The 12,197-nt window shown below is 32.6% G+C and overlaps 1 protein-coding gene across 2 annotated transcripts in view; it reads left to right on the top strand.

Moving 5' to 3' along the window:
• Positions 1–1,634: 1,634 nt before the first annotated feature.
• The window catches only part of Glut1 (Glucose transporter 1), a 46,851-nt gene continuing 36,288 nt past the window's right edge, over positions 1,635–12,197 (top strand). The window contains exons 1-2 of one of the 2 annotated variants that reach the window (XM_088232994.1): positions 1,635–1,747; positions 3,384–3,461. The gene's annotated coding sequence lies outside the window, so the exon portion shown is untranslated. Of the gene's footprint in view, positions 1,748–2,016; positions 2,430–3,383; positions 3,462–12,197 lie in introns of those variants that run through there. The other variant, XM_088232993.1, reaches the window with a different exon arrangement.

Genomic DNA, 12,197 nt, shown 5'->3' with positions numbered 1-12,197 from the left:
CTGTCCTCACAATTTATGTAAACCGAAACACAAAAATAATAATGTAAACGTACATATTTAATTTGGACTAAATACAATAATTGATATCATATCGTGTTCATTTAATATACATTTACGAGTAGGTACTCAAATCTAGCAAGAAAAAAGTATTACCGGGCTCAGCTCGTACTACGCTAAAAATTATTTCAAACTTATAATTAACAATATACGTAATGTGTCATAAGTAAAGTAAAATTATACAGGAATAGAATTTGGAAAACAAAAAAATTAAGGTTTCTACATATTTGCCTTTGAAAATTACAAAAAAAATATGCCAAATTATTGGTAGGTATTAAAATAAGTTAGGTATTTTAATAATCACGTCTCGAAATAACGCGAGCTGTGGTTCATTTCAATTTCATTTTATTTTATTCATATAAATACATACATATTACAAAAAAATATAATAATAACGTATCCCAAACTATTTGAAGCCAAGGGCCCGGTGTTGAGTTGCGATACAACATAATGAAAAGTGGAAGCGTGTACTTAATTAAATAATAGCAAAATAAAAATGAAATATTAAGACATAAACATTCATATATTTCAATAGACATCTGGACAACACGCTTAATAGTATATGAATGTATGCAATATCTCGCAGCAGTCTCCTATTTGAAACGAAGAAGAACATAAAAGCGGTGGTTTGACTAAATAAGGAATACAGAAATAATTTAGCCGATCACTGTCATTAAATTGTGGCTATTCTGTTGGCTCGGCCCCGTACTGTGTACGAGTATGTCCTCCGAGAACCTAAACTACGTTTTGCCTACTTTACCGCCCATCAGGTTCTCTAGTTCTGGATTTCCACTACCTACAGTTCGTTGATAGTTCATCTCTGAACCACTGAACGCGGACCGGATGCAGGAAGACACACAGGAGTTAACAGGCAAAGTTTAATTAGCGATATGTTTAAACCAGCCAATGACTGGTCACAAGCCCTGTTAATGCCTAACTCCTATAGTATTTTATTGGTACTTTTTGTATATATGTATATTTAATTTTATCAAACTCAGTTTTTGTCAAACACATATTTTATTAAAATCATTATTTAAGTGGAAATTGCAATATTTATATACTCATATTTATACGTTATTTGTCAGGTGTAGCGTGTAGCTACAACTTTCAGCTCCTTTTCTGCCGCATCCTGTGCATTTCTATCCGTTACAGCGTTCTCTTGATAGTAAATTCAGACTATCCTGAAATTTCAGGAGTAGTGAAACAAATTAAACGACATTTAATATATCTCAGTCAAGAATCCAACCTGACACCTTTCGCCTGCTGTGCTTTACCACACTACAATAATAGGGCGCGGGAAAAATATTAATTTATTACTTAGATAAGAAACAAAACATATGTTAAACTTTTTTCTCTCGCCTACTTGCTAGTTCGAGCGCCCATCTTCGTCGGCTGCCGCCTGGCGTGGCTGAAAATAAAGATACGTTTGTGTAGTATGTTTTTTTCCTATTTTTTTATTGTCATTATTTGTTTGCGAAATTTTATCATATTCAGATTTTGGACATATTTTCCAATCGAAAGTTTGATCGCGCCTGCGCATTATTCACCAGCCCCAATCACCAGAAAGCTTAAGACTTAGTGTAGTGGCGCCGTTGGAGGCTGAAAGGTGGAAGAGTGTACAAAATATTGTATATATTTAACTGATGGATCACTCGACTAGTGTATAAATGTGTTGGTTTAAATAATATAGGTAAAAATCTTTTTTAGACAATTTATTATACCAGTTGAAATGATTTGAAAAAGGTTGAACGGGCGGATTCGCATAATATTCGCGGTAATAATTAAGTTGCATTGCGGAAGCGCTGTCTCCTGTGGCAGTCGGGGGATGTAGGACGGGGCTCGCTAGGGGCCCGAGACAAGAGGCGCGGGTCGAGGGCTCGGTAGGTAGCCCGTTGTGTAATCTGGAATGAACGATGAGCGCCGAGGCGGGGCAGTGCGCGTGTGCAGGCGCAGCACGCTATCGATCGGCGGCCGACGCCACTCGGCCGCCGCTGAACCGACCCGGCCGCTGGGCGTCACCTGAACGCTCTGTTTACTTGCACCCTTCGGACGGCAAATCCCGCGCTCGCGATGGCCCTTGGAGTGCTCGCGTCGCCTCCGAGGTAATCCTTCCAGCCCGAACTGTTAGCGTTCCGCCGCCCGCGAACACAGGCCCCGCGATGTGCCGTCGCACTTCGATTGATGGCGTAACCGTATTCTGCCGGGAAAATGTACCTTTCGGCGTTTGAGTGCAGTTCTGATACAGGGCGCTCGTATGCAGCTGTAGGACACCTATCCGCAGAGTTCCGTATATTCGCGCTCGCGACCGTTTCGCGTTCGCGGAGATAGTCGGGACGACGAGAATCCTTTTCACGTTCTGCGAGATCTCGAAGGTTTGTGAGTCCAGTTAAAAAATCAGAGTAAGATTACATTATTTCTCTTGTGCGGTGTTCCTTGGAAACTTAATCGGTTCTGTGGCATAGTCTAATTAAAATTTGCGAATTTGAATCTCGTTTTGCCTCGAATTATTATATTTTTTCTCACGTCTTGCACACCTGCCATGTTTAATACATAATTTAAGAGTTTCGTCTGAGGATAAATCAGCAGTTCGCGTGTTTTTTAAATAAATATTTTCCCCTTGAAGATATCTGTGATTGTATTATTGACGAAGATGTAAAAATGTGTATGTGTAGAATATTCCATCAATAAAGAAATAACATTTGACTCTTATTGGCCGAAATGTTTGTGGGCGTTTCCTCTGTTGCAAAATTTATCGAATGATTGATATCGTTTTATAACATCCATCTTAAGATTGGTTTACCCCAATTCTTTCTTTTGAGATTAGGTCTTATTTCAGTATGTTTTATACATATTTCTTCCCTTCGTTAATATGTCATTTTTTATTTTGGTTAAATAATATATTACTAATCCTATTTTATCAATACTTTCAAGCGATAATTTTGAGTCGTTTTCATTATTATAGACTGCGTTCTTTATTTATCAAAAAAAAAATTGAGCGAAAATACTTAGCGCTGATTTAGTAATGAAAATAAGTATTTTCGTTTACTTTGTTTATTACAAAAACCATTTACAAAATGAGCATTTTTACATTTGCAGAATTCCGAAACAGGGTTTAGTATTGATTGGCATGAATATCCTATGTTTGGCGAACCAATTGTCATCCTTGCTGTGCGTTTATAGCGAATTGAGCGAACTCATATTGCTACTTGTACATCTCATGCTTGAATATTAATTTTACCTGACCTTTCAGTACAATATTATTTCTGCATTTTAATTTATAAACTTGTGCATTCATGGTGACATGTAATGTTTTTCTTTTTGTGCAGGTTATATGCCATCCTTTGCAGGACACACTGAAATTGAAACATCCTTCTCATTATGAATGTCACTATTGTTCACAGCAGGTAAGTTTATGCGATTTTGCGTATATTTGTATTTACTAAAATTAATTTATAACATCTGGACTTATTCTTTCATTCGTGACATTCTGTAAATGATGTGTTTTGTAGCATTTGTGCTTGAGTTTATATTATACATTCGATGTTAACGTTTATGTAATTCTGTGTGACAAAAGGAACATTGTTTAATCACTAAATTTCTCTCCCCAAACATTAAACACCAATTATTTCGAAGACGGGAAATAAAACGTGAAAACTCTTAAATCAAAATAAACATTTATTAGTAGACAAATAAAAACTAAATAAATAACGGATTATTGGTTTTTCGTCATTTACATACCGTCATTTTCGCGACAGGTCAATAACGTAGATAATTCAAAAATAAAAAGTGAAATATTTGTTATTAATATTTAAAGCATTAACTATGTTGTCAAAGATTTCAATAAATGTTAGAAATTATTTGTACATAACTACGATCGATTTTTCTATGTCTTCCAGTTTCAAAACGTGTTCGTCTCTTTGTATCGACACTAATTACGCTAACATTATATCGAGGAATATCTACAAAAAAATTTTCACTTAAAATATTAAAATTGCTCTATAAAATAAAACCCTTAAATATTAATAAACAAACAGCAAATCTCAATTAACATCTTTGCTAATAGTAGCACAAAAATTTATATATTTTTTAAATTTTGTAAAGTGATATTTGCGTGTTAGTGAAGTTTGTGTCCTGATAAAGAAACGGTTACGTCTCGAAACCGGTAGATATAGAAGAGTCGGTTAGTAATTATAAACGAATGATTATAACTTACATTTATATTTAATTAAATATTTATAGATATTAATTTTACCAGAACTTGATAATTATTTGCTACTTATAGATAATTATCCTGATAATAATATTTCGTTTTAATATAGCGACAAAAAAAAAACATACAAATTCATCACCTTTCCCCCCCCGCACCTAGTGATGCATAGGGCACTCCAATGGTGCATAAATCGCAGCAAGCCTGGATTGTTTTTAGATACATGAAAGCAAGATGATCAGTTTCATGCTTCAGGTGTCAGTCCACAGGCTATAAGATATAACAGTGTATCAACACCTTGTTAAATAAATATTTTATGTCAATCTTCCGAGAATCGAATCTGAGACCTCTTGCACTGACAAAATATCAAGTTACACTGCGATTTCTATACCAATGCAGTGCCCTATCCACCATTCGGTGCGGAAGGGGAATGATGATGAGTTAATTAAGTGTAGGTAAAGCGTTCATGGACAAAATAAACTTGGTGAAGTGTTAAGCTAAGAGTACATTTTTTAAATTGCCATAAATTAGTAAAGTCTAATTACACTGAAACCTTTTTTATTCGGTTTTTTGTTAAGAGGTTTTGAAATAACACAGTACGAAAAAAAATGTTTCTAATATTAATTTGACAATGAGTATAGTAATATAACAATTGAAGGGTTCACTGCATAACGATGAACTTCCAAAATATTTAAAATTTAAACCAAGTACATAATTTGATTGCTTTATTCACGTAGTAACTTTTCACATAAAAAAATCATGTAAAATCGTTGTCAGTTTCGTGATAAATCATTTTTAAAAATACGACTGCACGACTAGAATGCTTAGCGTCACTAATATTCACCGCTATAATTGAAGACATTAGTGGATAAAGCAGAGATACAAAAACAAAAAGCAGAGATATCTGGAGTTATTGATGACATTACACCTTCATTCGCTCTCAAAATTTGTTTTCTGCTAGTTTTTTTATGGTGTAGTTGATTTTATATAAAAGGACTGTATAAAAAATCTTCATCTGTGTAAAATAACACATTTTTGAAAATTTGCGACATAACGCCTTCATCCTCTCATGTTTTTAATGAACAAAAAAGATGAATCTCCGTAGTCAAAAACGACTACCACATTGTTGCATCATTTCTGTTTATCTCTTTTTTAAACTTAAACCGGAGTTACGCATCGACCGTTTAAAAAGTTCAAAAGCTTGCATCCCAAAACTACATTGAAAGGTTAAAAACATTAATTGTTTTATTACAATGTACAGGGTCTAACTAAGGGGGCTAATAAGGGTGAGTTTTTTAATTCTCAGCCTTTTAGCTCCCTTAGTTGGAAAACTCACCCTTATTAGCCCCCTTAGTTGGACCCTGTACACTGTAATAAGACAATAAATGTTTTTCACATAAAAAAAATCTTCTCTTAAAGTACACATGTTTCAATAATTTGTCTCACTCTGTTCCATTGAAAAATTGCGTATCGTACATTTTTCAACTTATTTTTTTAATGTACCTACACTTTAGATAATATTTAGTTTTATATAAATTATCCTTACACTATAATATTCACCAGTTTGAAGATGCCCATTAGAGGGTGAAAGCGCTAATTGGTCAAATAAATGAGTGGAAGTGTACCAAGAATTTTTAAATTAATAACTTACGTGTAAATATAAGTTATTACATGATTACAATGGAGTTCCATCAAGAGTTGTCAATAAATAATTCAAATAAGACATTTATGTGTTCTTTGTCATAAATACAGTGGACCCTTAATTAGTTATACTATTCGTTTTAAAAATTCCCTACGGAGCTTATTTAATAAGTTTACCATACAGTATTTTACTGCCATACTATTTTTTTTTTAAATAACGGTACATTGAGTAATAAATATTTTATTATTTTTAAATCCCGAATTGATTTTTATACAAGGAAACATATACACCATTCTGTTTTTAGTAAAATTTTTTCGCGGTACTTCGTGGAACATAACACAGGCGGCCGTCGACTTCCATGCATTTTACTTTTGCACAATGGGGAACTTCAGCACTACGGGAAATTGGAAACAAAAAATGATTTATTTTCCCGCAGTAAAAATAAGAGCATTAAATTGTACGACAAAGTCTCTTGAAAATGTACGAAAAAAATAATAAAAAATATTTCGATAAAAAAAAACTACTTTGAACGACGTCACTGGTTCATATGAATCAACCAATGATAAGAGAGTTGTGGAAGATATCCGATTTGCTTACCGTAAGCGAATCAAACGACAGAACTGACAGAGAATAAGCGAAAGAGAACCTTTGACGTCATACATACATAAAAAATCATAACGCTGAAAAAATAAATGTGGCTTAGTTTTATAGTCAATCAACAAAAAAATAATTTAATAACCACTTAACTTCCTCATTCGCTATTTCGCACATTGAAAAAAAAAGTTTTTTATAGATTTTTATTGGTAGTACAAAAATTGTTCGCTTCCATGCCGTTGATAAATCAAACATTAAACAGGTGTAGTCTTGCGATAGGGCGCGTGTCGATGCGTTGTGTGTTTGCCAATTTATTAGTGCGTATTGAAATATGCCCCCTTATAATTTACAAAAATGAATAAAAAACCAATAAAATGTAGTTTTGATACGAATACAAAAGAATAAGCGCTTATAAACTGAATTCGATTGAGCCAAATATGGAAATAATCCATTTTTCTAATGGCTGTGAATCATTTGATTCAATCGGCCGTTCGTACGACATAAACAGATCTACGATAAAAAAACATATCTTCAAATCAACAAAGTAAAACAGATATAGAGAACATTTTAGAGAAGGGAATACGGAAGTCTAGTCATTGACATGGCTTATGACCTGTCATTGGCTAGTTTAAGTGGCCACTTTACACACCGTGTAACATTCACCATTTTGTCCGATTTGAACATCCATATTTTTTCGATTCTTCCATCTGTTGATTTAGTGGAGTTAAAGAGCTGAAACCTGTATTGTTGTGAAGAGATTCATCTGATTGAAGTATTTCATATACTAGGCATCGCACAATGGGACCAACAGTTTATTTTCATTCTAAAATTCAATAACTTAGAAACCAATAAAAATATTGACAAAAAATTTTAAGGAAATATTACTCAATTAATATAAATCCATTATTCATAAAACGTTTTATAGAAGAAGAAAAACACAAGGACTAATGTTTATAAAATAAATTTTATTATAAAAATACGCTTTATTATAAAAATAATAATCAGTATTTGAAATGACACTTTTATGAGTATTTTAAAAAAATATTTTTAAGAAAGGTGTTTTTCAAAAATATTTATCTATTTTCAAAACTACTCATACATCTTGATTTTTATAGTTCTGTATTTAAAAGTGCTTTTGCCTCGTCTCCTAATTCCATCACTTTGCGTGATGTATACATACTTTTGCTAAAAATATATGGATCTGAACTGTACTAGAGTGTGAAAAACATCTTCGTTTGTTGATGACCGTGAACATTTTCTTGCGTGGTGCAGGTGATAATACTTGTAATCCTTGTTTCTTGCTTCTTGGCCATCTTCTGAAAGCTGTCCCGGGTCAAGTCTGTCCCAAGCCCCTGTCAGCGTGATGTTTTACACCAGTTTCTCCATGTATTAGGACTCTATGTACTGAAGCAGGCATATATTCCCATTCGTACTCTTATACGTATGATTCGGCTGTTATTTTTGCATATCTTCCGAATTTTTGTGAGTTAATAGAGTTTTCACTTGTCATGGTTAGTAAAATTATGTTAACTCTCCTGATAAGTTCTTTTTTTACTCCAGTTATATTTGCACTAAATGTGTAAATAAAAAAAAACCTTCTTGGAGTTTTCCCGTCGTTGGAATTACCACTTCCTTGACCAGGTTTGTCAATAATTATTCCTAGCTCATCTCTGATTTTTTTTTGGACTTGTACTTTCTTTTTTTTTTTTTGTTTTTTGTTTTTCTCGCTCCAAACGAACTATTTTTCGAATTCTAAATAAAAAAAAATTGCGAAAAATTCCAACGGTGTAATGTTGAAAGCCCAAATTTGTAGGCTTCTTGTCTGTCTTCTTTAGTTCTAAATATTTCTAGATTACTAATTTCAGTACGTTTCGCTAGACATAATGTATATGCCGATGAAGATGGAGTGTCTGTCAAAACTTGTGTTAATTTGCAGTCAATCATATTTAAAAACACTTGGTGCCTTAGAGAAGTAGTAGCATATTCAGAAACAACCACCTGCGTAGAAAAAAGCACTGAAATTTCATGTTCTATTCCCGAAATAACTTCGCGTGTTTTTGCTGGTGTTTCTTAAGTAAACTCAATTGATATTGGCTGGCAGTATCTGTGAGGTGATGGTGTTTGATTTTCTACGCTATATCACACGCTCTTTGTAAGAGTCCACCAACCTGAGAGAAACTTAAGAGGCAATATAAAGATTATTATCTGAAATAAGTTCACTTTCACCAGTTAAAATTGTTTGTACTCTGTCGATCCTGACGATCAATCACACCCTTATTTTACGTATAGTATCATTTCTAAAGCATCAGTTTATTGATAATGTCAATCATTAGAATCCTTTTTACAATTCCTATGGTTAAGAAGGCTCTGAAGTTTAACACTTACTTTTATATCTGTAACAGTGATCCCATCGGGGTAGCATTCTAATTTTGCTTCCGATATTATTTTGTAAGAGGGAGTACTTTGTATATTTTACTATCAATTTTTTTTTTAAAATTGTAAGTTGTAAGTCTACATAAATAGACAAGGCTACATCCTTAAAACAATATTGCCGTCTGCCCGACACTTTCAAGCCAAGTTATTAATAGGCGGCATTTTAATTCCGGGACGAATTTCTCAATTTTTCAATTATACTTGCTTGCGTCGTATCTCCAATCGACCTCTGTGCTTGTAAATGAGAAAAACTTATTTGATCTGCTCCCGAATATTTTATTAATTTTGTGGCTTTATTCTATTTTGATGATTCGGAAGACCCTTCGTAGTCCTTGCATGGTCTACCTCTTTTTGACCCGAATGATGTGGATGTTTCTGCATCTTCGAAGTTAATAATAAATAGAGAAATGTCACATACAATGAATACTGATAAAAATATACGATATGAATGAGAATAATTAATTGTATTTTCAAAATCAATATAGATATTGTGGAAGAGTGTTTTCATATGTATATATATATATTTTTTTTAAAATTTGTGACTAGAAAAACGCGACATGCTTGGCCTTGATAGTTGCGACGTCAAGATTCGTGACAACGTTCTAAACAAACTTGAATGGTCAAGATTAAATAAACATGAATCGTGACGTATTAGGGGCGTGGTCAATGGAATGGCCGCTTTCGCGGGAATTCAAAATTAAATATTCAAAAATATTTTTTATGCTAATAAAAGTAACCAAAAAAATTTTTTACTGGCCAGTATTTCATTTCGTAAAAATTAAAGAAAAAACTGACATTTCCGTATTCTGTATTCAACCACTCTCGATTATAATAATAATTGGCAATAAAACGGTAGTTCTTTCTTGATGCTGCTGCCCATTTTAAATTGAGGTTATAAGAGCTTTTGTTCATGTTCGTTTTGACGCAGGTAAATTGCGTTTCTGTTAGATTAAAAATATTGTTCAAAAATGTTTCTGCGGTTGAAATATGTTTCCCGTGATTAACAAAAAACATACAAAAGTCGTGGACGTTGATCTTTACTACAAACATTTTTTAACGTTTTAATCAAACAGTTTAAATATGTTTAACGTTAGTAAAAACGAACTGTGTTTATATGTGTATCAGAAACTAAATTTCAAAGTTTAACTACAAAATACGACGGATGCAAAATGCGAGTGGAAATATGAAATTTATAAAAAATGTAAATATTTTTCCTATAATTAGATAAATAAATATTTTTATTCTCAATTGATATTTACGATTACGGTCGTTGGTTATTGAAAGACAAATTATTTTTTATTAATAACAAAAACAATTACTTGTAAGATAACATTTTTTGGTGGCACCTATTAATTAAGACATAGGGCCGGTTGCATCAAAGTTGGTATAAATTTAGTTGAAAGTTTAATATTTAAACTTAGTTAAGGCTCAAAATCTGGTAACTGAAAAATTCCGTTGCATCAACATTATTTTAGTTAAGTTAAAGTTAAGAATATTGCCACTGTAAAGGTTCAAGTTTCACCCTAAACATTGTTGGGATTTTTGCGCAAGCGCGTACTTGTTTATTTACATATAGCAATACACATGCCCCGCGACGCGTCTTTGGGCACAAACGTTTAAATTTCGTCCCAATTTTCAGTGTGTGCAAAAGGGCGAAGCAACACTGCACATTCGGAGAAGAAAAGAACAAAAGGGACATCGTCCCTTTTGTTCTAGATAAAAAATTAAAAGAGCAAAAGCTAAAACAAAATGAAGAACTTTTTACTCTAGAAATAGAGCAAAAAAATGACATTTTTCGGGCAACTATAGCAGCTTTAAATGCCCAGAAAGAGTTAGCTGAGCTCAATCTAGCTCTATTTAAAAATAAATAAACAGCATTTCAATACAGTGATGATTTAGATTTATTTTACACCACGCCGCTGATGATCAAGTCCTGTGTTTTGAAAAATAATTAACAATTAAAAATTTAAATAATTATTAGTTCTTCACTTTTTTGACATTCGAAATCTTGCGATAAAGTCGGACTCTTCCCACAAAAAATGGTCCGTTCGTGGTTTGAACAGTTTTTTTTTTCGGTTTAGAATATACTCGATGATAAATTCGTCATCGGAAGACGAAAAATCAGATAAAATTTACATTTTGTGCAACTTTTCACAGATCGATCAATAGATTTCAACACTCACGACGCTTTTTTGACAGATGGCAGATCGCATTTAACTTTAAACGGTCCCCTGGCGGCCGGTCAAATAAAAGTAACTTTTTTGTTAATATTTAGTTAGCTTTTTTTGATGCAACGCATTTTGACATAAAAGTAACTTTTATTTGACTTTAGCCCTGACTTTAACTTAACTTTTGTCGATGCAACCGGCCCTTACCGTGATTAAAAATAACCACAATTTTGTGGTTAAAAATTATTCAAATTGAATCGTAATTGATTTAATAATACGTGAAAAAATATTGTGCTTGTTAAAAATAAATTATTTTTTAATGTAAAACTATTTTTTTTTGTTGTTTTTTTGATAATCAAATGTTATCAACATATTACAACAGAGATGAAGAACATTTTAGAGAAGGTAATATAGAAGTGTTGGCATCTACAAGGCTTATGACCTGTCAATTAGCTGGTTTAAGTGGCCACTTTACACACTGTGTAACATTAAACATTCTGCTCAAATTTGAACATCTATATTCCTTCGATTATTTAATCTGTTGATGTTTGTGAAGTTAAAGAGCTTAAATCTTCTTGATTATAAATATATTATAAATACAAACTTCTATATTACCTTTTCTAAAATGTTCTTCACTGTTAATATTAACAGCTCCCCGGGGAGTTAAATTCAGTCCTTGTATACAAAAATTTGGACCAACTCAAAATATTATTGATTATTTGCATTCTTTCATTTTCGGGGTGTAGTCCTTATTTTAGTTTTTTTTTTTAATTGACGCTCGTATATACTCTAGATTTTACTTCTGTTCCTCAAATAAAACATTTTACTTACAATAAAAATCATAAAATCCAACTTTCGGCAAAATTCGCTAGTAACTAAAACGGCACTGAAAGTTGATTTTTCAAAATATTTAAAGTTATGTGTTTATGAATTTGTGATGAAAAAATATTTAGCTAAATAAAAAAAAACGTGTTTTCATTTAGAAAAAAACACTGTTTAGTGCAAACAAGACAAAAATATAAAATATTTCTAATCAAAATGTTTCATACGAGGGTTTGAAATTTCTCTTAAAATTATTTAATAAACAATTACTTAA

The sequence above is a fragment of the Micrasema longulum genome, unplaced genomic scaffold (assembly GCF_059751315.1).
Source record: "Micrasema longulum isolate JH-2025_06_02 unplaced genomic scaffold, ASM5975131v1 h1tg001048l, whole genome shotgun sequence".
Lineage (NCBI taxonomy): Eukaryota > Metazoa > Arthropoda > Insecta > Trichoptera > Brachycentridae > Micrasema > Micrasema longulum.
The sequence above is the reverse complement of the archived record's forward strand: the minus strand, read 5'-3'. Positions and strand labels throughout refer to the sequence as shown.